Source organism: Macaca nemestrina, chromosome 10 (genome assembly GCF_043159975.1).
Source record: "Macaca nemestrina isolate mMacNem1 chromosome 10, mMacNem.hap1, whole genome shotgun sequence".
Taxonomy (NCBI): domain Eukaryota; kingdom Metazoa; phylum Chordata; class Mammalia; order Primates; family Cercopithecidae; genus Macaca; species Macaca nemestrina.
Window position 1 is genome coordinate 13,634,821 of NC_092134.1, and position 22,734 is coordinate 13,657,554.

The following is a 22,734-nucleotide window of genomic DNA, read 5'->3' on the forward strand; positions in this document are numbered from 1 at the left end:
CACCCACTGTCCGACAAGCACTAGTGAGATGAACCCGGTACCTCAGTTAGAAATGCAGAAGTCACCCGTCTTCTGTGTCGTTCATGCTGGGAGCTGTAGACTGGAGCTGTTCCTATTTGGCCATCTTGGAACCTCCCTACCTCTATCAATTTATATTCTTTTTACTATTACTATTGCCTTCCTTCTTACTTTGAGCTTACTTTGTTTTATTTATAACTTCCTAAGCTGGATACTTAGTTCACTAATTTTTAACCTTTATTTTTAATATAAAAATTTAAGAATATACATTTTTTGAAGTACTTCACTAGGTGCATCCCATAACCTTTAATTTATAGCATTTTCATTATTTTCAGTTGTAAGTATTTTTACATTTTCATTATGATTTTTCTAGGATTCATGTTATATAGATGCATGTTCTTTTTAAAATTGAGAAGCATATTCTCTAAGGTCAACATTTTTTGTTTTCTTTTTGTTATCAACTCCATTGTGTTGTGATCAGAGATCATAACCTATATGACATTGATTATTTGAAAGTTGTTGAAACACTTTACTGCCTGAAATGTGGACAATTTTTGTAAATGTTTCATATGTAATTGAGAAGAATGTGTGTTCTCTGATTGTTGGGTACTGGATTCTGTATATATCTATTAAATCAAATTTTTAAATTGTGTTGTTCAAAGACTCAGTTACTGCAAGGTATGTGTTGAAATCTTCCATTTTGAACACCTGGATCCTGCTACGGCTGAAACATCTATCTTTGGATTTCCTTTTTTTCATTTGAGCCAATGAATTTTTGTTGTTTTGCTTGAGTGGGCTTGGATTGGGTTTTGTTTCACAAAGCTAAATGTCTGTCAGTGGACATTTGGGTTGCTTCTACCTTTTGGCTGTTGTGAATAATGCTATGAAAATAGGTATTCAAGTCTCTTTTTGAGACCCTGCTTTCAAGTCTCTTTTTAATATTTTGAAGAACTGCCATACTGTTTCCTGTAACAGCTACACTATTTTACATTCTCACCAATGGTGCACAAGGGTTCCAGTTTCTCCATATCATCACTAATATTTGTTATTTTCAATTTCGTTTGACTATAGACATCCTCATGGGTGTGAGGTGATATCTCATGTGGTCAACACATTTTTATCATGCTTCTGGCACTATGCTAAGTGGATTACAGCACAGCAAACACACTTACAGAAGTTGAAGCCGTGTGGGTATAAAATATACACACATACCGAATTACAGTTTTGCAAACTGCTCTAAGGGAGAACTTCTCCAAGGGAGAAGTTACAGGGGATGGGGTGGAGGGCGTGACTTACTCCTAGAGGAGGAGCATCTCTTAAAGAGAGACATGGTAGGCCGAGCTTGGTTGCTTACACCTGTAATCCCAGCACTTTGGGAGGCCGAGGAGGATGGATCATCTGAGGTCGGGAGTTCAAGACCAGCCTGACCAACATGGAGAAACCCCATCTCTACTAAAAATACAAAATTAGCTGGGTGTGGTGGCGCATGCCTGTAATCCCAGCTACTCAGGAAGGCTGAGGCAGGAGAATTGCTTGAACCCAGGAGGCAGAGGTTGCAGTAAGCTGAGATTGCGACACTGCACTCCAGCCCGGGCAACAAGAGTGAAACTTGGTCTCAAAAAAAAAAAAAAGATACATGGTAGCTTGCTCCCATGCATCCTCCTGAGATGGAGAACTTTTCATTCTGTTCCCTTAACAGGCTTCTGGGAAGGTGACCTTTTAGCTGCTAAGTTTTCAGAGGCCCACAGGTCCTTTCTTAGCATACAGCAGCCTTCGGGACTGGGGCTTGCCAAACATCTTCAAAAGTCCCCAAAGAGCTCTTACTCTGGCAAACAGTTTTCCTTCAATAAACAGGGCAATACTTCCTGCCCAGATGCCTGTTAAACTTGCCTCTCCGCCACAGTGAGTCACTCTTAGCAAAGGTTGCCTTGTTGGGCAGGATGGTCTGGTGACACAAGGCTACTTGGTTTTCTGTGATTCCTTTTGCCAATTTGTGACCAGAAGTTAGATGGTCACTGGGGCAAGGGGAAGTGGTGGTAAATGGAGTCACCAGAGGTGGCAGGATGGTTGCTATGTTTGGGTGCATTTTCCGTTAATTCTGTCTAAATAGGTTTTTTTTTAAAAAAATATTTATTTATTTATTTATTTTGAGATGGAGTCTCACTCTGTCTCCAAGGCTGGAGTGCAGTGGTGCGATCTCAGCTCACTGGAACCTTCACCTCCTGGGTTCAAGCAATTTTCCTGCCTCAGCCTCCCGAGTAGCTTGGATTACAGGTGTGCACCACCACACTCGGCTAATTTTTGTATTTTTAGTAGAGACTGGGTTTCACCATGTTGGCCAGGCTGGTCTCCAACTCTGGACCTCAGGTGATCTGCCCGCCTTGGCCTCCCAAAGTGCTGGTGTTGCAGGCGTTAGCCACCATGCCTAGCTGCTAAATAGTTTTTAAAATATATATAGAGAAAGTGACAAGATTGGACCCAATGATCCTTTCTTGCTTGGCATTTGGGGAGCTTGAGAGGAGGTACCTAGGGCAGTCATTTTAACATTTTCTTTGAAGAGACAGGATGACACCACCCAGTTATGCTAAATTCTTGGAAAATTAGTGCAATACCCTTCTCTTCTTTCTCACTCAAGAAAGTCCAGAAGAAAGCCAAATTATAGGCTGAGTTCAGTGGTTCATGCCTGTAATCTCAGTGCTTTGGAAGGCTGAGGTGGGAGGATCGCTTGAGGCCAGGAGTTCAAGACCACCCTGGGCAACATAGTCAGACTTCCTCTCTACAAAAAATTAAAACAAATCAGCTGGATATGGTGGCATCTGCCAGTAGCCCCAGCTACTCAGGAGGCTGAGGTGGGAGGATCACTTGCACCCAGGAGTTCAAGGTTACAATGAGCTCTAATCGTGCCACTGCACGCCAGCCTGAGTGACAGAGTAATATCATTGTAGCAAAGCATACTTGGCGTAGCACCTGGTACTTAGACCTGTGCTCAAGACCATAAGCTATTATTATTATTACTACTATTGAGATAGAGTCTCGCTCTGTCGCCCAAGCTGGAGTGTAGTGGTGCAATCTCGGCTCACTGCAATCTCTGCCTCCCTGGTTCAAGTGATTCTCTGCCTCAGCCTCTCAAGTAGCTGGGATTACAGGCACCTGTCACCACGCCCAGCTAATTTTTGTATTTTTAGGAGAGACGGGATTTCGCCATGTTGGCCAGGCTGGTCTTGAACTCCTGACCTCATATGATCCATCCACCTCAGCCTCCCAAAGTGCTGGGATTACAGGTGTGAATCACTGTGCCCTGCCTATTTTCAGTCAATTATTATTATGTATGTTTTAGGCCTAACTTTCAACCAGGAGTAGCCAAACCACACCCCATGGTCCAAATCCATCCTGCCACCTGTTTTTGTATGACCTGAGAACTAAGAATAATTTTTGCATTTTTAAGTAGCTAAAAAGAGAATAATAGTCTCTGACATGTGAAAATTATATGAAATTCAAATTGCAGTATCCTTAAATAAAGCTTAATTGGAACACAGCATTGCCTATTTGTTTATGCATCGTCTGTGACTGCTTTCACACCACCATGGCCGAGTTCAGCAGAGACCATATGACCCACAAAGTCTCAAATATTTATTTTCTGTTCCTTTACAGAAAAAGTTTGCCAAAACTCTTACTAGACTGTCACAGCCATTGGAATCCACAAGTTCGTACTTGTTGAATATTTGTTTTATCTGTGAGGTTCAAGGCCATGTCCATCTTGCTCACCATTTCCTTCCTTCCTTCCTTCCTTCCTTCCTTCCTTCCTTCCTTCCTTCCTTCCTTCCTTCCTTCCTTCCTTCCTTCCTTCCTTCCTTCCTTCCTATTTTCGCTCTTTCACCTAGGCTGAAGTGCAGTGGGTGATCTCAGCTCATTGCAACCTCTGCCGTCTGCTTTCAAGCAATTCTCCTGCCTCAGCCTCCCCAGTAGCTGGGATTACAGATGTCCACCACCACGCCTGGCTAATTTTTGTATTTTTAATAGAGTCGGAGTTTCACCATGTTGGCCAGGCTGGTCTTGAACTCCTGAGCTTGTGATCCACCCGCCTCAGCCTCCCAAAGTGCTGGGATTACAGGCATGAGCCACGGTGCCTGGCCTCACCATTGTCTTTCTATTTCTGAATATAGAATTGACCTCAGTCATTTCTATGGAGTTCATTGTAACCCAGATATCTTGAGATTTTCCAGCTTTCTGGGTCATCTTCCATTACAGTTGTTATATAATTGTTTGAGCTCTGTTTTGCATTGATCCAAAAAAATTGCAGTTTTATACCAGACAGTCCTCCCCGGGCATTTCTGGTGGTCCTTGAGGAATACTTCCATGTTCCCACATCTGTTTTAAGAGTATTCCTCTGGGAGCCTCCTAAATTCTCTGCTGGACATCTTTCATTGCCCTAATTAGCCCCACTTCTTTTACTGGAGACCTGGAGATGAGAACAGAAAAACATCATAGGAAAACCTGGATGCTAAATTCCAGACTTCACATATTTTAGAGCTCATGCATCGTGCTCATGAGCACCCTAACTGGTGAACTTCTTCTCCTGCCACGGTGTCGTGGGCTCATCCTGTTTCCCGTGTCGGTGGTGTCTTTTTGACTATCTCTCCTTCAAATTCCAACTTCCACTTTGTTCCAGAGAGAGAGAAGGAAAATCCTTTCCTCTCCGCCATGCAAAGTCTTCTTTAGAGAGATGCATTTCTTCCCTCCATGACCTTTTCAGAAGAGGAGATTGCGGCCAGGTGCGGTGGCTCACACCTGTAATCCCAGCACTTTGGGAGGCCAAGGTAGGCCGATCACTTGAGGTCAGTTCAAGACCAGCCTGACCAACGTGGTGAAACCCCACCTCTACAAAAAATGCAAAAATTTAGCCAGGCATGGTGTTGAGCACCTATAATCCTAGCTACTCTGGAGGCTGAGACACGAGAATCACTTGAGCCGGAAGGTGGAGGTTGCAGTGAGCTGAGATTGTGCCACTGTACTTCAGCCTGGGCAACAGAGTGAGACTCCATCTCAAAAAAAAAAAAAAAAAAAAAGAGGAGATTGCTTCCCCTTTGCTTAATTGAAATGCCTCCAAGAGTCCAAGAGTGTTCTCCCAAAACAAAACAGAAATTTTCCCTCCTCTTCTCTTCAGACCCACTGTGATGAACTCAATCTGTATTGAGTAGCTGAAAAAAATGCTGGTGGCTTTAAAATACCTGTTTGTCCCCCACTTTGAGCCTATAAGATAGTAGAAAATATCAGAGTTCAGTTTCACAGCACAAATGAATAAATGAATGAACCTCCTCTGTCTACATATATATATATATAGTAAATACAATGATCTGTATAATTTTATATAGCACATATATGTAGTATATAAATATATGTGCTTTTCTCTATATACCATATCATACAGTAAAATATTATAGGGTCAGACATGGTGGCTCATGCCTGCAATCCCAGTGCTTTGGGAGGCCAAGGCAGGAGGATCGCTTGAGGCCTGAAGTTCAAGACCAGCCTGGGCAACACAGGGAGACCGTGTCTCTACAAAACATTTTAAAAAGTTAGCCAGGTGTGGTGGTGCACACCTGTGGTCCTAGTTGCTTGGGAGACTGAGGCAAGAGGATTGCTTGAGCCCAGGAGTTGGAGGCTGCAGTGAGCTATGATTGTGCCACTGTACTCCAGCCTGAATGACAGAGCGAGACTCTGTCTCAAAAAATAAATAGGCCGGGTGCGGTGGCTCACGCCTGTAATCCCAGCACTTTGGGAGGCCGAGGCGGGCGGATCACAAGGTCAGGAGATCGAGACCACGGTGAAACCATGTCTCTACTAAAAATACAAAAAATTAGCCGGGCGCGGTGGCGGGCGCCTGTAGTCCCAGCTACTCAGGAGGCTGAGGCAGGAGAATGGCGTAAACCCAGGAGGCGGAGCTTGCAGTGAGCCGAGCTCGCGCCACTGCACTCCAGCCTGGGCGACAGAGCGAGACTCCGTCTTAAACAAAACAAAACAAAACAAAACAAATAAATAAATAAATAAATAAATAAATTAAATAATATATTAAATTACCTAAAAATATTGACACTTTATTGTTAGTGGCTCATGTCTTTCTTCACAGGGATCCAGACCCAGTGTTGGTTAATCTCTGGTTCAGAAACGCTGGGCCTAACAGCCAGCTGCTGATGCCTGAAATCATGAGATGAATTTCTGATTGGGCTTCTTGGCTTCATTCGTACTTTTCCATGCCCTCAGCCTGGTATCCTCCTCCAGTGTTACCAGCTCTAGTGTTTAAAAATGATCTCCACAGTCCCCAGGACTGGGGGCAAGGGAGGCGAGAAGAGAGGATGGGACAAGCATGGGCATTGATCAATGACCTCCTCTTCCTGGAGGAGTCTTCCAAGTATCTGCCCTACCGGTAGCAGGTTATTCTAGGCTCCTAAGTCTGTGGGGGTGTGATGGTGTTAATAACATCCTATGCTGAGTGGGCACAGGTGGAGGAAGTGGATACCCAGGAAGCTGGCGGAAGGGAAGAGAGGCAGTGAGTGGGTTCACAGGCTGAGAAAAGTACTTTGATGTGCTAGTGGGGTCTGGTGTTAGAATCTGGCTTTGAGGTCCTTTTGGGGGTAACAGCTGTGATCAAAGAACCAGTGGCATTGTGACGGTGGTGAGAATAATGCCTGTTTATGTCTCTTTTCTTTGTTACTTTTTTATGATGAAAGTCAGATTCCTTTTTTACATTTGAAAAATATATGTAAGAGAATAAAAATGGATCCCATCACTGAAAGATTTCATCAAAAAATATCTATGGAGCATCACCTGTGGCTAGATTCCAGGTTCTGGGAATAGAGAGAGAACAAAACAGATTCCCTCCTTCCTGGGATTTATGAACAGAAGAACAAATGAATAAGATATTTTCAGATAGTGACAAAGGCAAGGAAGAAAATAAAAGAGAACATACAGGTATCTTGCTGGGAGGTTAGTTTAGCAAGAGGTGATCATTGTTCACATTTGCGTGTGTGGTGTTCAAGGTCTTTTTTACCTTCAGTGTCTGTCCTTCTCTTTGCGTTCTGATCTAATTACGCATCATCTATCTAAAAATGGGATCATGATGTACACTCTGTGTTGTAACCTTAGTTTTTTCATTTACTTGGGAACATCTTTCTGTTTCATTTATTCATCGGCATCATTATTTTTACAGATGTGGAGCCATTAATCACATGGCTCTACCATACTTACGTAACCAGCCCTTTGTGATTGCACACAGGTTGCTTCCATTGTGTTGAAAAGATGATGCATCTGGAAACTGTCCCTTTCCTTATATTGCCACTACCACCTCCCTGGCTCAAGCTTGGGAGATGGCAGGTCCCTCGCTTGGACCATTGAAGTAGCCTCTTAACTAGTCCTCTGGCTTCATTTTATACTCCTCTGCCAAGATTTTATATTTCTGGTCATGCCACTCTTTGGCTTCCAAACTATCATTGGCTCCCTATTGCCTACATAATGAAACCTAAACATCTTGGATTTATGGTGGTTGGTTGTGCACTCATAAAACAGGATGGCTTGAATAAGCATGTGAGAAGATGCTAAATACCCCTGGTCATTTAAAAAAATGCAAATTGAAACCACAACGAGATACCACTTCACCTTTATTAGAATGGCTGTTAAAAACAATAACAACAACAATGGAATATAACAAGTGTTGGCAAGGATGCAGAGAAATTGAAACCCTTGTATATTGCTGGTGGGAATGTAAAATGCTGCAGCCACTACAGAAAAACAGTATGACGGTTCCTCAAAAAGCTAAACAGAATTACTACACAACCCAGCAATTTCACTTCTAGGTAGATAACCAAAAGAATCGAAAACAAGGACTTGAACAGATACTTACCCCTCAATGTTCACTGCAGCATTAGTCACAATAGCCAAAAGGTGGAAACAAACCAAATGTCCATCCATCAATGAATTGATAAAGGTAATGTGGAATATTCATACGATGGGATATTATTTAGGTGTACAAAGGAATGAAGATACAGTACATCCCTCAACATGGATGAAACTTGAAAGCATTATGCTAAGTGATATAAACCAAACACAAAATGATCAATATTGTATACTTTCACTTACATGAAATATATAGATTAGGTAAATTTATGGAGACAGAAAGTAGATTAGAGATTACCATGTTCCTGGGAATGGGGAGTTATTGCTTAATGGCTGCAGAGTTTCTGCAAGGGTGATGGAAGAGTTTTGGAAGATGGAAGAGTTTCAAGATAGTGATGATAGTTGTACAGCGATGTGAATGTGATTAATGCCATTGAATTGTAAACTTAAAAATGATTACAATGGCAAATTTTATGTTATGTATATTTTAGTACAATTAAAAAAAAAGCCTGGATGATATGTCCATCCCTGCCTTCATGCCTTTGCTCACATGGCTTGCTTTTGCTGGGGCACACTTTTCTTACATTTTGCCTATTGAAATCTCATTCTGTTTTCAAGGTTGATCTCAAATAGGACCTCCTTCCTTGATGACTTTTCTAACTTATTGTCTCCCTATGTGTTCTCAAACCAGTGTGATCTTCCATTTGTCTGAGCTCTCAGACTATGCTCTGTGTCCCTTTGGGGCTGTTGCTTTGCCTTCATCACTTACTAGGCTGTAAGTTCTTTGAGTAGAGGCACCTTGCCTTATTCATCTTTGCATTATTCATCCAACAAATATTTACTGAGGCCATACTATGTGGTAGCCTGGAATATAATGCCAGTGCACTGTAAAAAATCAATTAATGTTCAATTGAGTTGGCATGCCATACGTGGTCTGGACCTCAGATTTTCGGAGGACTTTCAGAGTGTGTAACCTCCTCCCTATTAAATAGTCTTGTTGGCTCTTATTCTTGGAATTAGTGGACTGTGATAGGTAGTTTTTTCTTTCTTCTGGGAACATATATAATTCTTCTTTTTGGGAAGTCATTTTCTTTCTTCTTCCCTGACTCCAACCCATGTGATTTGAGTGAACTGCCATGTTTTCACATGCCCTTGCTCTCTTGGTTACTGTTGATTGGTTCAAGGTGAACACCTGACCCAAGCTGGACCAGTCAGAGCTTTGCCCTAGGATTTTTGAAACCAGAACAGAGAGGAGAGCCTGGGGAGTTGAGAAGCCACATTGCCACCTGTGTTAGAAGCTGACATGTAGCAGAATAGGATGTGGCTGATGCACAGATAGAAGAAGAGAGGAGCGGAGAGAAAAAGCCCTGGTGCCAGTTGCATCAAAGATCCATCTGTATCTTTGTCCCTTTCAGAGCTTAATGTTTCAACACTTCATTGTACTCCTCAAGGCAACAAATTCCCCTTTAATCTAGGTTAGTTTGAGTTTAGACTCTGTCACTTGCAACCAAATTGCTGCACCTCTCTGAGCCTCAGTTTCCTCATTTTAAAGTATTGATAATGACCCCTTCCTCATATTTTAAAAATTTGATGCATATAAAATGCTTCTGATGGCTCCTGGCACATAATACACACCTAATAAATGTTAATTATTACTATTTGAATTAGCATTCATAGTGCCTGGAGACGATGTGAATGAGAACATAAGTCTATCAAATAAGAATAGAGATGGCTCTGATTTTTCTTTAAGCTCTGTCCAAGACAGAAGGGCCATTTTTTTTTCATGACTTTATTACCTCTTTGCTTTATGTCCTTGTAAGGCCCAGACATGCCTCCTTCCTTGATGACAAGGAGTTCTTACCACCGTTAGCCAGTTCTCATTAAGGTGCCTCCACTCTGGGGGCCTGAGACACAGATGGGCTTGTTCCATACTCTGAAAGGAGCCTCGTCTCCCTACATTCCCCTTTGGCTCCAGCTGATAGACACTCAGTACACAGTTCCAAGACTTAATTGCATTCTGCTTGTATGTTGCCAAACACTAAAACCTTGTTGTTGGAGTTAAGTGTTTTGGGAAATGGTCTGTAATATTTCACCAACCGAGACTTCAAAAAGTTGGAATTGCTGAATGAGCTGCCAGATCCGAACTTGATCTCCAGTTGGCCTACCTGTGCTCACTGGAGAGGACATGTTGAAACCTTCCTTCCCTGTGAGCTCTGTGAATTCATTTAAGAAATATTCTGTCCCTGCAGTGGCATTTAGTGGCACATAGTAGACTCTCAATTGTGGATTTTAAATATATTATGCATTTTAAAGACACTAAAAATATAATAACTTCAAATACTTAAATCATGGTTACACTGTGTCAGACACTCTTTCAAGCATCTACATATACTAATGCAATGGTTCACAAACTCTCCTGCATGTTAGAATCACGTGGGTAATTTAAAATAGTCCAGATGCTCAGGCCACGCCCTACACCAATGAAATCAGACTCTCCTAAATTGAGAGTTTTAAATACGCCCCAGGTGACTCACATATGTAGTCAACTGTGAGAATCAGGGAATGAACTCATTTCATCTTCATAACACCTTATAAAGCAGGTGCTGCTACTACTCAGGTTGCATGAGTGAGGAAACTCAGGCACAACAGACAGGTTAAGTGACTTGCCCAAGGTCACCCAGCTGGCAGATGTCAGAGCCAAGTGTTGAACCAGGCTGTATGGTCCCAGAGTTCATGCCCTTAATCACCAAAACCTATAACCAGAAGCCCACATATTCTTTTTTTTTTCTTATTTATCTTTTTTTTTTTTTTTTTTTAGACGGAGTCTCGCATTCTCGCCCAGGCTGGAGTGCAGTGGCATGATCTCGGCTCACTGCAAGCTCTGCCTCCCGGGTTCACGCCATTCTTCTGCCTCAGCCTCCCGAGTAGCTGGGACTACAGGCGCCCGCCACCACGCCTGGCTAATTTTTTGTATTTTTAGTAGAGTTGGGGTTTCACCATGTTAGCCAGGATGGTCTCAATCTCTTGACCTCGTGATCTGCCCACCTCGGCCTCCCAAAGTGCTGGGATTATAGGCGTGAGCCACCATGTCCAGCCGAAAAATTTATCTTAAAAGTATTTGTTTACACACACACACATCACATGTGTTTACATTATACAGCTTAATTCTATAATGAAAATCTGTGGCCCCATCAACCAAAGAACTATGGCATTGCCAATAAGACATACACCTGATGCTCTTTCCCAGTCCAGGGCCCCAGGTCCCCTCCACAGAGGTCATTGTTATCCTGAGTTTGGGAGTTTATCACTGCTTTGCATATATAAAGTCATATTTGTATGTATACCTACACAGCATGTGTTTTACTCTTGCTTATTCTTGTTTTATAAAAATGAGATCATGCTATTATATGTCATCTTCTGGTTTTAATTTTTTTCCTGCTATTTCCCAAATTTTTTTAAAATTTTAATTTTAGGTTCAGGGGTACATGTGCAGGTTTGTCGTACATTAATAGGTAAACTTGTGTCATGGGGGTTTGTTGTACAGGTTATTTCATCACCCAGGTATTAAGTACCAAATAGTTATTTTTTTCTGCTCCTCTGCCTCCTCCCACCCTCCACCCTTAGGTAGGCTGCAGTGTCTGTGGTTCCCTTCTTTGTGTCTACGGGTTCTCGTCATTCAGCTCCCACTTATCAGTGAGAACATGCAGTATTTGGTTTTCTGTTCCTGTGTTAGTTTGCCAAGGATAATGGGCCTCCAGCTCCATCTGTGTTCCTGCAAAACGTGATCTCATCCATTTTTATGACTGCGTAGTATGCTGTGGTGTATATGTGCCACATTTTCTTTATCCAATCTGTCATTGAGAAGCCTGCATATTCTCTTATTCTCTGTCCCCATCCCACTGTCTGGTTCAAACTCCCATGCTCTCATAATGTCTCCTGGACATTTCAAAGTCTCGTCATTGGTCTTCTTTCTTGAGTCTCAGGCTCTCTAACTCAGCTCTGTCCAATGGAATTATAATGCGAGCCACATATGTAATTTTAAATTTTCCACTGGCCACATTAAACAAGTAAAAAGAAGCAGGATAAATTAATTTTAATACCATCTTTTATTTAACCCAATATATTTCAAATATCCTTTTGACACATAATCAATATTAAACAATATTAACGAGATAGTCTACATTCCTTTTTTCATACTCACTGTTCAAAGTCCCGTGTGTATTTTATACTTATAGCTGTTGAAAAATCACAAAATCTATGCATTTAGGTAAAGAGGCTTTATTTTTTAAAAAAAGGGTTACAGTCTACAAGGTGGCCATCCCACAGGCTGGGAACCATACCTCTGGCCAGAATCATTAGCAGGCATTTTGAAGGAGAGGAGTTGGTTTCTTTTTTTTTTTTTTTTTTTGAGATGGAGTCTCACTCTGTCGCTCAGGCTGGAGTGCAGTGGCGCAATCTCGGCTCACTGCAAGCTCCGCCTCCCGGGTTCAGGCCATTCTCCTGCCTCAGCCTCCTGAGTCGCTGGGACTACAGGCGCCCGCCACCACGCCCGGCTAATTTTTTGTATTTTTAGTAGACACGGGGTTTCACCATGTTGGCCAGGATAGTCTCGATCTCCTGACCTCGTGTTCCACCCGCCTTGGCCTCCCAAAGTGCTGGGATTACAGGCGTGAGCCACCAGGCACAGCCAGGAGGAGGAGGGGTCGGACAGGAATTTTAGCTGACTGGGGTGGCCAAGTATACATATTCAACAGGTTATGAGAAGAGTTATGAATATTTATGAAGGTGGTTATGACACGTGTGACATATGACTCGTTCACCTTGGGGTGGGGCCTGACATTTAAATGTATTATATTTAGGTCCTATATGTCAAAAAGGTCTTTTTAGGACAAAGGCACTCATGTGCACAGCCTCTGTAAACTGGCCAGAATCAGTCCATGGATGTGGTCTTTTTTATTAGGAGAAAGTTATTGAAATCAGTCTCTCGTCTAATCAAAGCTGTAGTTATGGCTGGTGGAAAGGGAGCGGTGCGGGGGAGGATCAGTTCGTCAGTGTCTGGTGGTTGGTTAGTGGAGGTTGCTTTAACATTGCTTATCTCAAGGCCAGCGCTTGTTTAGCTGCTAGAGAAAAAGAAAAACCTTGTGGCAGTTAGAATCCAGTTTATTCTTTAAGTGAAGGAGTGTGTGACTTAACCCTTTCCTGGAACGGCCATAAGCTCTGTTGATAACTTGATATCTTATTGCTACAAAGAATTCATTTTGTCGGTCTTGTGATCTCTATTTTAACATTAAATCTGGTCAGTTGTGTCTAAACTACACAAAAGAGGGGGTATAACGAGGTGTGTCAGACCTCCAGTTCTTGTCATGGCCGTGAACTCAGTTTTTAAGGTTTTTCTGGGGGTCTCTTTGGCCAAGAAGGCATCTGTTCTGTCGGTGGGGCTTAAGATTTTATTTTTAGTTTACATCGCACATCTCAATTTGGACTGGCCATGTGTCCAGTGCTCAGTAGCCACACACGGCTAATGACCACCATATCGGATGGTGCCGCTGTAACCCATTCCCCACCCTGCAGACAGAGCAAACTTTCTAAAATGTAAACATCACTGGTTTTCTCAACAATTTAGAACATATCCCTAGCTTCCTATTACTCTCAAGACAGATTCCTCAAGGTTGTTTGTGATTTATTTCCAACTCACCCTTCTAGACTATTTTTCCATAACTTCACGTATGGACCTTCCAGCCCTAACAAACTTCTTTTTTCTCCCCCAATACATAATTGTTTTTCAGGTCACTGTGACTTTGCACAGGCAGTTTTCTCCACCTGAAAAGCCATTCCTCTTCTCTGGTTCTTTCCACTTCTTCACCTACAACACTCCTCTTCTCCTCAAGTGCCTTCTCATTTATTTTAAAAATCTTCAAGGATTCATCTGGGATGGGTTAGTCCAACCCTCCTGTGCATTCATGTGGAACCTTGAACACAGCTTTTATCATATTTGTTGGTAGCTGCCTATGTGCTCACGTCTCTCACAAGGCCAAGTGCTTCACCAGAGCAAGGATCATGGCTTGTCTCCCTTTCTGCTCCCAGTACCTTTCCCACTCAGTGCCTGTCAAATATTCGACACATAATATTAGACCCCATTCCCTCCAGTCATTTGTATTACTTGCCTGGTCTTGGTTGAAATGTAGATTTGGGACCCTCATAATCTAACTTTCTGATTTTACAGATGGGGAAACGGAAGCCCTAGAAGAAAAGAAGACTAAATGTATTACCATCTGACCCACTTCCTGGCTAGCCTGTTCACCTGTCTGCTATTCTTCATTGGTGAGTTTTCTGCAAATGTAAAACGGCATTAAATTGAAGAAGCGAGGAGGAGGCCGGTTGGCCTGCTTTATGCAATCAGTGGTTCATGAAATCATAAAGTGTAAATAAAATGTTTGTAAATGAGACCGCATTTCAGATGCCCTAGAGTTGCTAGACCTGTAATGCAATCCTCTTACAAGCTCTGGTATAATGAGAAAAGAGTGTTAAATTTATTGTCTTTGTAAATTTGTATCCCTTTCCTCCTCTGTTGGAACTGCTTTACAAGTGAGATCCAGCTGCTGTTTTAGCAAACTTGGATGGTGATGTTTCTGTTTCTTTGATGCCTTGAAGTCTCAGCTCTCTTTTTTATCATGGGGTTAGGGTGGGGAAAAAGAGAGAGAGAGAGATTTAGAATGTGCTCAGAACAGCCAGTTTGTGGGGTGAACTAAAGAACATTGCAGAGCATTATTTCATGCTCCTTCATTGAGGCACTTGGCCATTTGACTCCCATTAAATTGGAAGTTGCGTGTTTAAAAAAAACTTTATGTAAAGTTTAAGTTTTTTATGCACAAGTTAGGTGCACTGTTTCTCTTTGCAAACTCACTGTTGGGAGAGAAGCTAGAGACCCAAGGAGGAGATAGAGAAAGGGTTAATTAGGATATCAGTCGCCTGGGGTCATTTAATGCAAGGGAAGATAACTAATCTTTCAGTTTCTGAGAGCATCACTGGGGTATAGTGAGAGGAATGCCAATTCATAGGTACCCTCGATGCTCTAGAGTTAATATCAGGAGATTTAAAGAGAGGCATTGGAAGTTTATCAGAAGTAACACTGGGGATGAGATGACAAGAATGCCACTATTATCCCTTTCGTACTGTGGAATGCCCAACTTCTCCTGGGTTTCTTGGCTTGCCTGACACCAGACATGTGGTCTCTTTCTCAGTACAGACTGAATGGGGGTGCCAGGGTCAATCCACACCCAAACTACTCGTAAAGCTTCAGATAGACTTTTGCTAAGATAGCTATAAATATAAGTTCTAATATTTTTTTCTGCTCCCTAATGGATCATCTTGTGCAACCCTTCCACTTTGAAGACCATTGAGCTAGGAAATTTACTTACCTGGCGCCTCTTTTCACAGTGGTAGACACATGAGGGTTGGCTCTGATAACAATCCCCACCTTGCATTTGTTTCATGCTCTTTTAAATCCAAATTGGCACTTTCACACCTGCTGCAAAACGGAGTGATAAAACATCTGTGTTCTTAGTCTTTCCCTTTTCTCTTGATTGATGTTGTGAATTTAACTCAGGGTTTTGTCTTAGCATCACCTGCGTGATATATCCTATGATAGTGCCTTTCTCTACGACCTCACTCGCCCTCTTAGAGGAAGGGGTGTCTAGAATTTGACTATGCTTATACACAGATCTCTTTTCTTTCTCCTGTTGCATTAATTGGGAATCAGTTTGTTTCAAGTGAAGGAAATCAAATTAAATGTGGCTTCTGCAGAAAGAGAAGCTGTTAGCCGCCATAACCAAAAGTTCAAAGATCTGTCTAGGGAGCCAGGGGCCCAGATGATGTGACCAATATTTGATCTCTCTTTTGCTGCATTTCTTGGCTTTGTTTTTCTCCCTTTGTTGGCAGTTTCTCTCTGTGTGCTGGTTCCCAGAAGCAGTAGGCTTGTTTTATCCTTAGTGTCAACAGTTCCAGAAGAAAGAAGGCTTCTTGTTCTCTCTTCCAGTTCCAACAGAAGTTCAGGAATTGAGTTTTATTGGATTACTTTGGGTGTCCATCCTGAGCCATTTGCTATGATTAGGGAAATGTCATGCTTGCATTATCCAGGTCTTGGTCACGTGCCCACACCTGGCACTGGACTGAAGCACTGCTCAATCCACAATGAATGAGAGTCAGGGGGAAGGGGTTGCTGCCTGAAGAAGAGGCAGTGGGCAGGCACGAGCTACACACGTGTTCCATCTTTGAGTGAGGACTTTCCTTGACAGAGGCTCAACTATGGGGTTGGAACGATACAGTCCTTTGCCTGAATTACTGCTTTCATTTTGCTATGCAATTGTGATGCTAACTATCCAGAGGTAGGTCAAAGCTTTCAGATTAAGGGTACACAAGAATGTCCTCAATTAAGACACCATTCATAGAGGTCCCAGGCCACCTACACTTCTGACCAACTGGCTACACTTTGAGGGTTCCCACTAGCCCCTCTGGTCCATTAATTCACTATCATATATATTGTACTTTGTTGAGTTCTTATCTGTGTATAAGACAGAACAACCCACAGAACTCAACAAAGTATGATATAGATGATTATAATTTTATTATAAAGGATATAAATAAAAATGATCCAAATTAAGAGTAACACAGAGTGAGGTCTGGGAGGGGCCAAGATGTGGTGTTTCCATGTCTTCAGGATATCAATATATGATTATCAAATAGGGAAACTCACTGGAGTGTTGGATGTTCAGAGTTTTTATTAGGGCTTCATCATGTAGACATGCTTGGTTGAATCAATGGCGATGTGATTGAACCCCACCTCCAACCCTCCTTCTGTCCCCAGAGCACAGGAAGATGAAAGGATATAATGTGGTTCAAAACTCCAACCCTCTAATCACATTGTTGGTCTTTCTGGCATGACCAGCTTCCAGCATAAAACTGTCTAGGGACCCACTGTGGATCACCTCATTAGCATAAACTCAGGGGTGATCTGTGGGGCCCACTATGAATAACAAAGAAACTCGTCTCACTCTGGAACTTCTAAGGGTTTAGAGGCTCCCTTCCAGAAACTGGGGATAAAGACCAAACCAATTCCTTATGATACACCACTCCTCTATGCTGGGTCCCAACTTCTTCCCAGGCCTGGAAACTAACACTGTCCAATATTCACTGTCTCCTCTGCTGCCACCACTTCTGGACCCAACACCAGCTCTGACTGAGGCTTTTAGCCACTTCCTCCCTCAGCCCATCAGAGGTCTCCTTTGGGGCCTCCTCCTGAACTGTACTGTCCTCTATTCCAAGCCCTTCTTTCTTTTCCTCCCAAAGCTAGTGACTTTGGAAGAGTCCACCTCTCTATGTCTCAGTTTCTTCATTGGTAAAATGTAGGATGTGGATTGGTTTCAACTCACTTGTTACTTCTTCCAGGAATCCTTCTCTAGGGGACACTTTTGTTTTTTTGTGAGTAGCATCTGAGTCCTTTTCCTTTTCTTGGGAAACTTTCACTCTATGAGATTAATATTTCTCCTATTATAAAAGTCAAAAAATCCAGATACTTGCTTTCTCAGCCTTTTTTATCAACTAGGATATGATCATGTGACTTAGGCTTTGCAATCAGATTTTTATGTTTTCAGAGGCAGTAATGTAAAGACTGAGAGTTAAATTAGCCACAGTCAGATTCTGTTGCTTGCATATAAAGACATTGACTGATGTACCTTTTTTGACTTGCCAGACTTAGTGGTGGCTTTCTGTGTGCTCCATCTTTCTCTGCCATTGTTGTCACAGCTAAGGTGTATTGAGTCCTTACTGTAAGCTGGATACTTTATATAGCCTATCTCACTAAAATTTTTTTTTTTTTTTTTTTGAGATGGAGTCTCACTCTGTCATCCAGGCTGGAGTGCAGTGGTACGATCTCGGCTCACTACAACTTCTGCCTCCCGGGTTCAAGCCATTCTCCTGCCTCAGCCTCCAGAGTAGCTGGGATAACAGATGCCCACCACCACTCCCAGCTAATTTTTATATTTTTAGTAGAGAGGGGTTTCCCCATGTTGGCCAGGCTGGTGGTCTCGAGCTCCTGACCTCAGATGATCTGCCCACCTTGGCCTCTCCTAGTGTTGGGATTACAGGCATGAACCACCAAGCCCGGCCCAGGCTATCTCATTGACTCTTCAGTGGCATTCCCATTTTACAGATGAGATACATAGAAGTGAAGATATCTCTCAAGGTCATACAGCCAATGACAGCACAACTAGGATCTGAACTTTCTCAGTCTGACACCTGAGTGTTCTCTTTTAACCATCACACTATAGCACCACTATTTAACCTTTGGAGGACACAGGCTATCTTTATACCTCTGGCATCTCTCAAAAAGCCTGGAGCATGGTAGGTACTCAATGATATGCAAGCTCAGGTAGATGACAAGGTCTCACCTGGCTCAAACACTCTATGAGTTTCCTACCTCCGCCCATCAAACTGCAGCCCTTCTTTCAGCCCCCTTCTCCCACTTGTTACCTCCAGGACTTACCATCTAATCACTATAAACTATTCTTCACCTCCTTCACACCCCTGTTCCCATGCATACCTTAAAATCAATGTTGAAAATCTTCCCCAGTCACCAGTTTTTCATTTTCACCCCTGTTCCTAGATTATTTTGACTTTGGGGATGAAGGTGTTTCTGCCTCGTGAAGGGCTTTGTACCATGTCATGTTCTCTGCCTTACCCCCAGCTCCTTGGTGACCCCTGAGTTTCACATCTTTGGGAATGTTTTAGCAGAGTTAATGTTACCATTTGCAAGACACACTGCAGCCTTTTTGTGGAGTCCCAAATATAACAAATCTAGGTTCTCTTTGGCATGATGACATCTTGCTTAAAAGAGTCAAAGACTTTCTCTGAGATTTGCAGATGAGGGAGTTATCATTCAAATAGCTATCAAAAGAGCAGATGTTAGTTAAGGGTGAGAAGTGAGAATGATATTGTTATGGGTTTCTGCAACTGAGTATTTTCAGCTTCAAGTAGCAGAAAACCCAGACTCGACTGTTTTGGGTAATGAAGGATGTATCAACTCACTTCAAAATGTTCCAACCAAGGTGATTCTCTTGGATCTGCCCCTTGTTGGCAGTAAGGTGCCTGCACAATTTAGTGAAGACATGATAACTTCCATGGAAGGACTGTTTTTCTCTGTGCTCTGTTTTGTTTATTTGTTTGTTTGTTTTGAGATGGAGTCTTGTTCTGTCACCCAGGCTGAAGTGCAATGGCGTGATCTCAGCTCACTGCAACCTCTGCCTCCCGGGTTCAAGTGATTCTCCTGCCTCAGCCTCCCAAGTAGCTAGGATTACGAGTGCCTGCCACCACGCCCAGCTAATTTTTGTATTTGTAATAGAGACGGGGTTTCACCAGGTTGGCCAGGCTGGTCTCGAACTCCTGACCTCAGGTGATCCACCTGCCTTGGCCTCCCAAAGTGCCAGGATTACAGGTGTGAGCCACTGTGCCCGGCCTCCTCTGTGTTTGTTTTTAAGAAGAAACAAACCTTTCTCAGGAGCCTCCTCTTGAAAACCTGGGGTCACATGACCACCTATAAATCAACCCTAGCAGGAGGAATGGAATTGCCAATATAAATTTAGGCCAATCAAGATTTATCCTGATCTCACATGGGAAGGGGTAGACACTTGAACAAAATCAGGACTCCTAGCAAAAGAAGAATGGGAAATGGCTGTTAAGTAGCATCCGTGGTGATAGATATAATCCCAAAAGGCAAGTGGGAGAGACTTTTCATCAGAGCACGGAAAGTGGATTGGGACAAAGGATGTGGGTGTTTCTGGCTTAAGGCATGTGATGGAAGGGACTAGCTCTGTGATGTTTAATAGAAAACCTGCCCCAAGCTCTGAAAGTAGACTTTTTACTTTTAAAAGTCTAAGGTCAAAGGAATGCCTCAGCTCTATTCTCACCAACCTATTGGGTCATTGAGGGAACTGTTTGTGCTGGCCTTGCCTTAGGACACTGTGCTGTGAGCTTATTTCTTATACTATCAGGCTTCACCTTTGCCAGGATGGGCAGTCTCATATATAAGCTAGCCTCCTGGTCATCTCTATTTCCTAGAAGGCAGTGGGGATCTGAGGAAAACTGATGAGTCTAACCCTGATGATGGCTTCTTTTAGTTTCTCTCAGTCATCCATCCATCCATCCATCCATCCATCCATCCATCCATCCCTCCATCCATCCATCCCTCCATCCATCCCTCCATCCACTCAAGCATTCATCCACTTATCCACTCAACTGTTCATCCATCCATCCATCCATCCATCCATTCAGTCGATGCCAGAAATATTATGAGAAGTTCTGGGACTACAATAACAAATAAAGCAGATGTAGTCCTTGCCCTCATGAAGGCTAAATCTAGTTGGGAAGACAGATAACAAGTAAACAAAAAAAATTCAGAGCTATTTTGAGACCAGGCCAGAAAGGAATTTGTCCTCTCTCCGCTTTTCACTAGTGTGGTTCCTTTGCCCCAGGGCAGTGTGGTGGAGAAAGTTTGAGAGTTAAATAGCCAGGCCCAAATCTCAAGTTACTGAGTGTGTCATGTCTTCAAAATGTGAATGAGATTTTCTTTGCACATCTCAGAGGATTGCTTTGGAGATCACATGGTGCTAATGGATGTGAACGCCCTTCAAAAATGTAAATGGTTTCTAAATTTTATTGTCACTAAAGCTCGAGCTCTGATTTTCCCCCCAGAAGATGACCAGTTGGAACCCCAAGACAAAATCCTTTAAGTAGAGAGGCAGTGTAATGTGGTTAAAACAATATTGCAAGATCTCAAGATGACCAGGATTTGAACTCTGGATTAATTGCTTGAAGGTGTGTGACTTGGGCAAGCCGCTTCACCTCCTTTAGCTTCAATTTTCTGTCCTCTGTAAATGTGAAGAAGCATAAGAATGCTAGTTTCACAGGATAATTACAAGGAATCAACCAGCAAATGCATATGTATTACATAGTGCCTAGCATGAGGCACTTAGAAAAGTTTCACGTTTATTGAATTCTTACTCTACATTATTTTTATCTGACTTCCCCTGGCTACCTCCAGGTCCCAAAACAGGGAAGGACACTCAACCTCAGCCATGCAGGTGAAGCTCAGGGACTGAAATGAGCAGGATTGGGTAAAGAAGAAGTGATGCAGGCGTTGTTTTAACATTAGCTTGGGCTTTTATTTTGATATCATGCTTCACAATTCGTCATAGCTTTTGGTCTAGTTCCTCCTTTACCTGCGAACCTTTAAATGAAATGTCAAGGCAGGGTGGTGACAACAGTCTAGGTATTGGTTTTAATGTACTGGTATGAAACTTCAGCCTCTTTCCTTTCATATAAAGTAGAAAGATAGGAAGTGAAATGACCACCAACATAGCAAATTAATGCAGAAGTTTGTATACTAAGCTCACTATGTCTGTTAAAAAGAAGAAATGTTACTTACCCCAGTTATGTAGCCTTGGGCAGGTTTCTCAACTTTCTATACCCCAGTTTCCTCCACAATAAAGTGGGGGTCAGAGTGATATCTACCTCATAGAGCTGTTGTGAGGATAAACTATAATTGAATGCAAAGCACTTAGAACAATGCGTGGTATACAGTAAGCACACAATGAATGCTTCATTTTAGTTAATTAATTAAAAATGTGTTGCTTATACATGCAAAGAATATCCCTGGAAAGTAATACAAGTTACTGGGTACAGTGTGAGTGCCTCTGTAAACCGGAATGGGGTCTGAGACTTGGAGGGGGAGGAATACTCACTACTTAGTGGATATTCTTTTGCACTGCCAGGATTTGTACCCTATGCATTCATTCCTTTTCCACAAAAATGACAAAAACTATTCTGAATAGTGCCAAACCCCCCTTCATCTACATATTTACCATATTACGTTCACCAGCCCTCCTTGTCTCTGTTTTTTGGGGAAGACATTCCTCTTCCCTCCTAAATTTATCCTCGAGTGGGGGTCAGCAAACGATGACTGATGGCCCCAATCTGGTCTATGGTCTGTTTTTGTATGACCTCTAATTTAAGAACAGTTTTTACACCTTTAAAGGACTATATAAATAAAAAGAACATGCAACAGATGTTTACTATCCAGTCCTTTACAGAAAAAAGCTTCTCTAGCACACATATAGTTTAAAAAGCTCTCATGTTAACCACTTAGATGGCTTGGTCAGAGCTGTGGGACAGTGACTCCTGGGGACCCAGCACCTAGTAGGTGCTCAATTAAGATTATGATGGAGAGGCTAGTAAGCAAAAAAATTTCTTCCTGTGGCTCTTCTTAGAACCTGGAAGCTGGGAGGGGATGTGTTGCCTCGTCCTGGTCCCCAATCTATCTTAGTAGTAAGAGGTCTTCCTTGGTTTGAGTAAACACGCTTTGTCTAAGCAGAATAGGTCTTGTTGCTGCTGTTTAATACTTGCCTTCTTTTTTTTTTTTGGCAGGAAAGTGACATTCTGCTGGAGGGCAGGGTGGGAGAGTAATACTGATAAAGGCCACTAGATAGAGCTACAGCTCTGAGAAACAGGCTCAGAAACTGCCAAGTGGGAGGGCGGAGTAAGTCTTGCAATTTCAGATTGCCCCTGACTGGGACAGACAGACTTCAATTTAGACTTGGCTCTGCCTCTTACCTGCTATATGACTATTGGACAATCTTAAGTCTTGATATCCTTCTTTGCAAAATGGAGATTATAAGAATGCCCACCTCAGAGGGATGCTGTGAGCACTGAATAAGATAATACTGGAGAAGGCACTCTGGGAATACAGTACAAATGTGAGCTAATATAATTCATGAA

General features: G+C 42.5%; 1 protein-coding gene across 21 annotated transcripts in view; it reads left to right on the top strand.

Annotated features, from left to right (window-relative positions):
* The window catches only part of LOC105494914 (aspartate and glycine-rich protein-like), a 266,293-nt gene that overhangs the window by 55,013 nt on the left and 188,546 nt on the right, over window positions 1-22,734 (top strand). For all 21 annotated transcript variants that reach the window (XR_011608775.1, XR_011608776.1, XR_011608764.1 and 18 more), the window contains one exon: window positions 14,132-14,229. The gene's annotated coding sequence lies outside the window, so the exon portion shown is untranslated. The remainder of the gene's footprint in view (window positions 1-14,131; window positions 14,230-22,734) is intronic.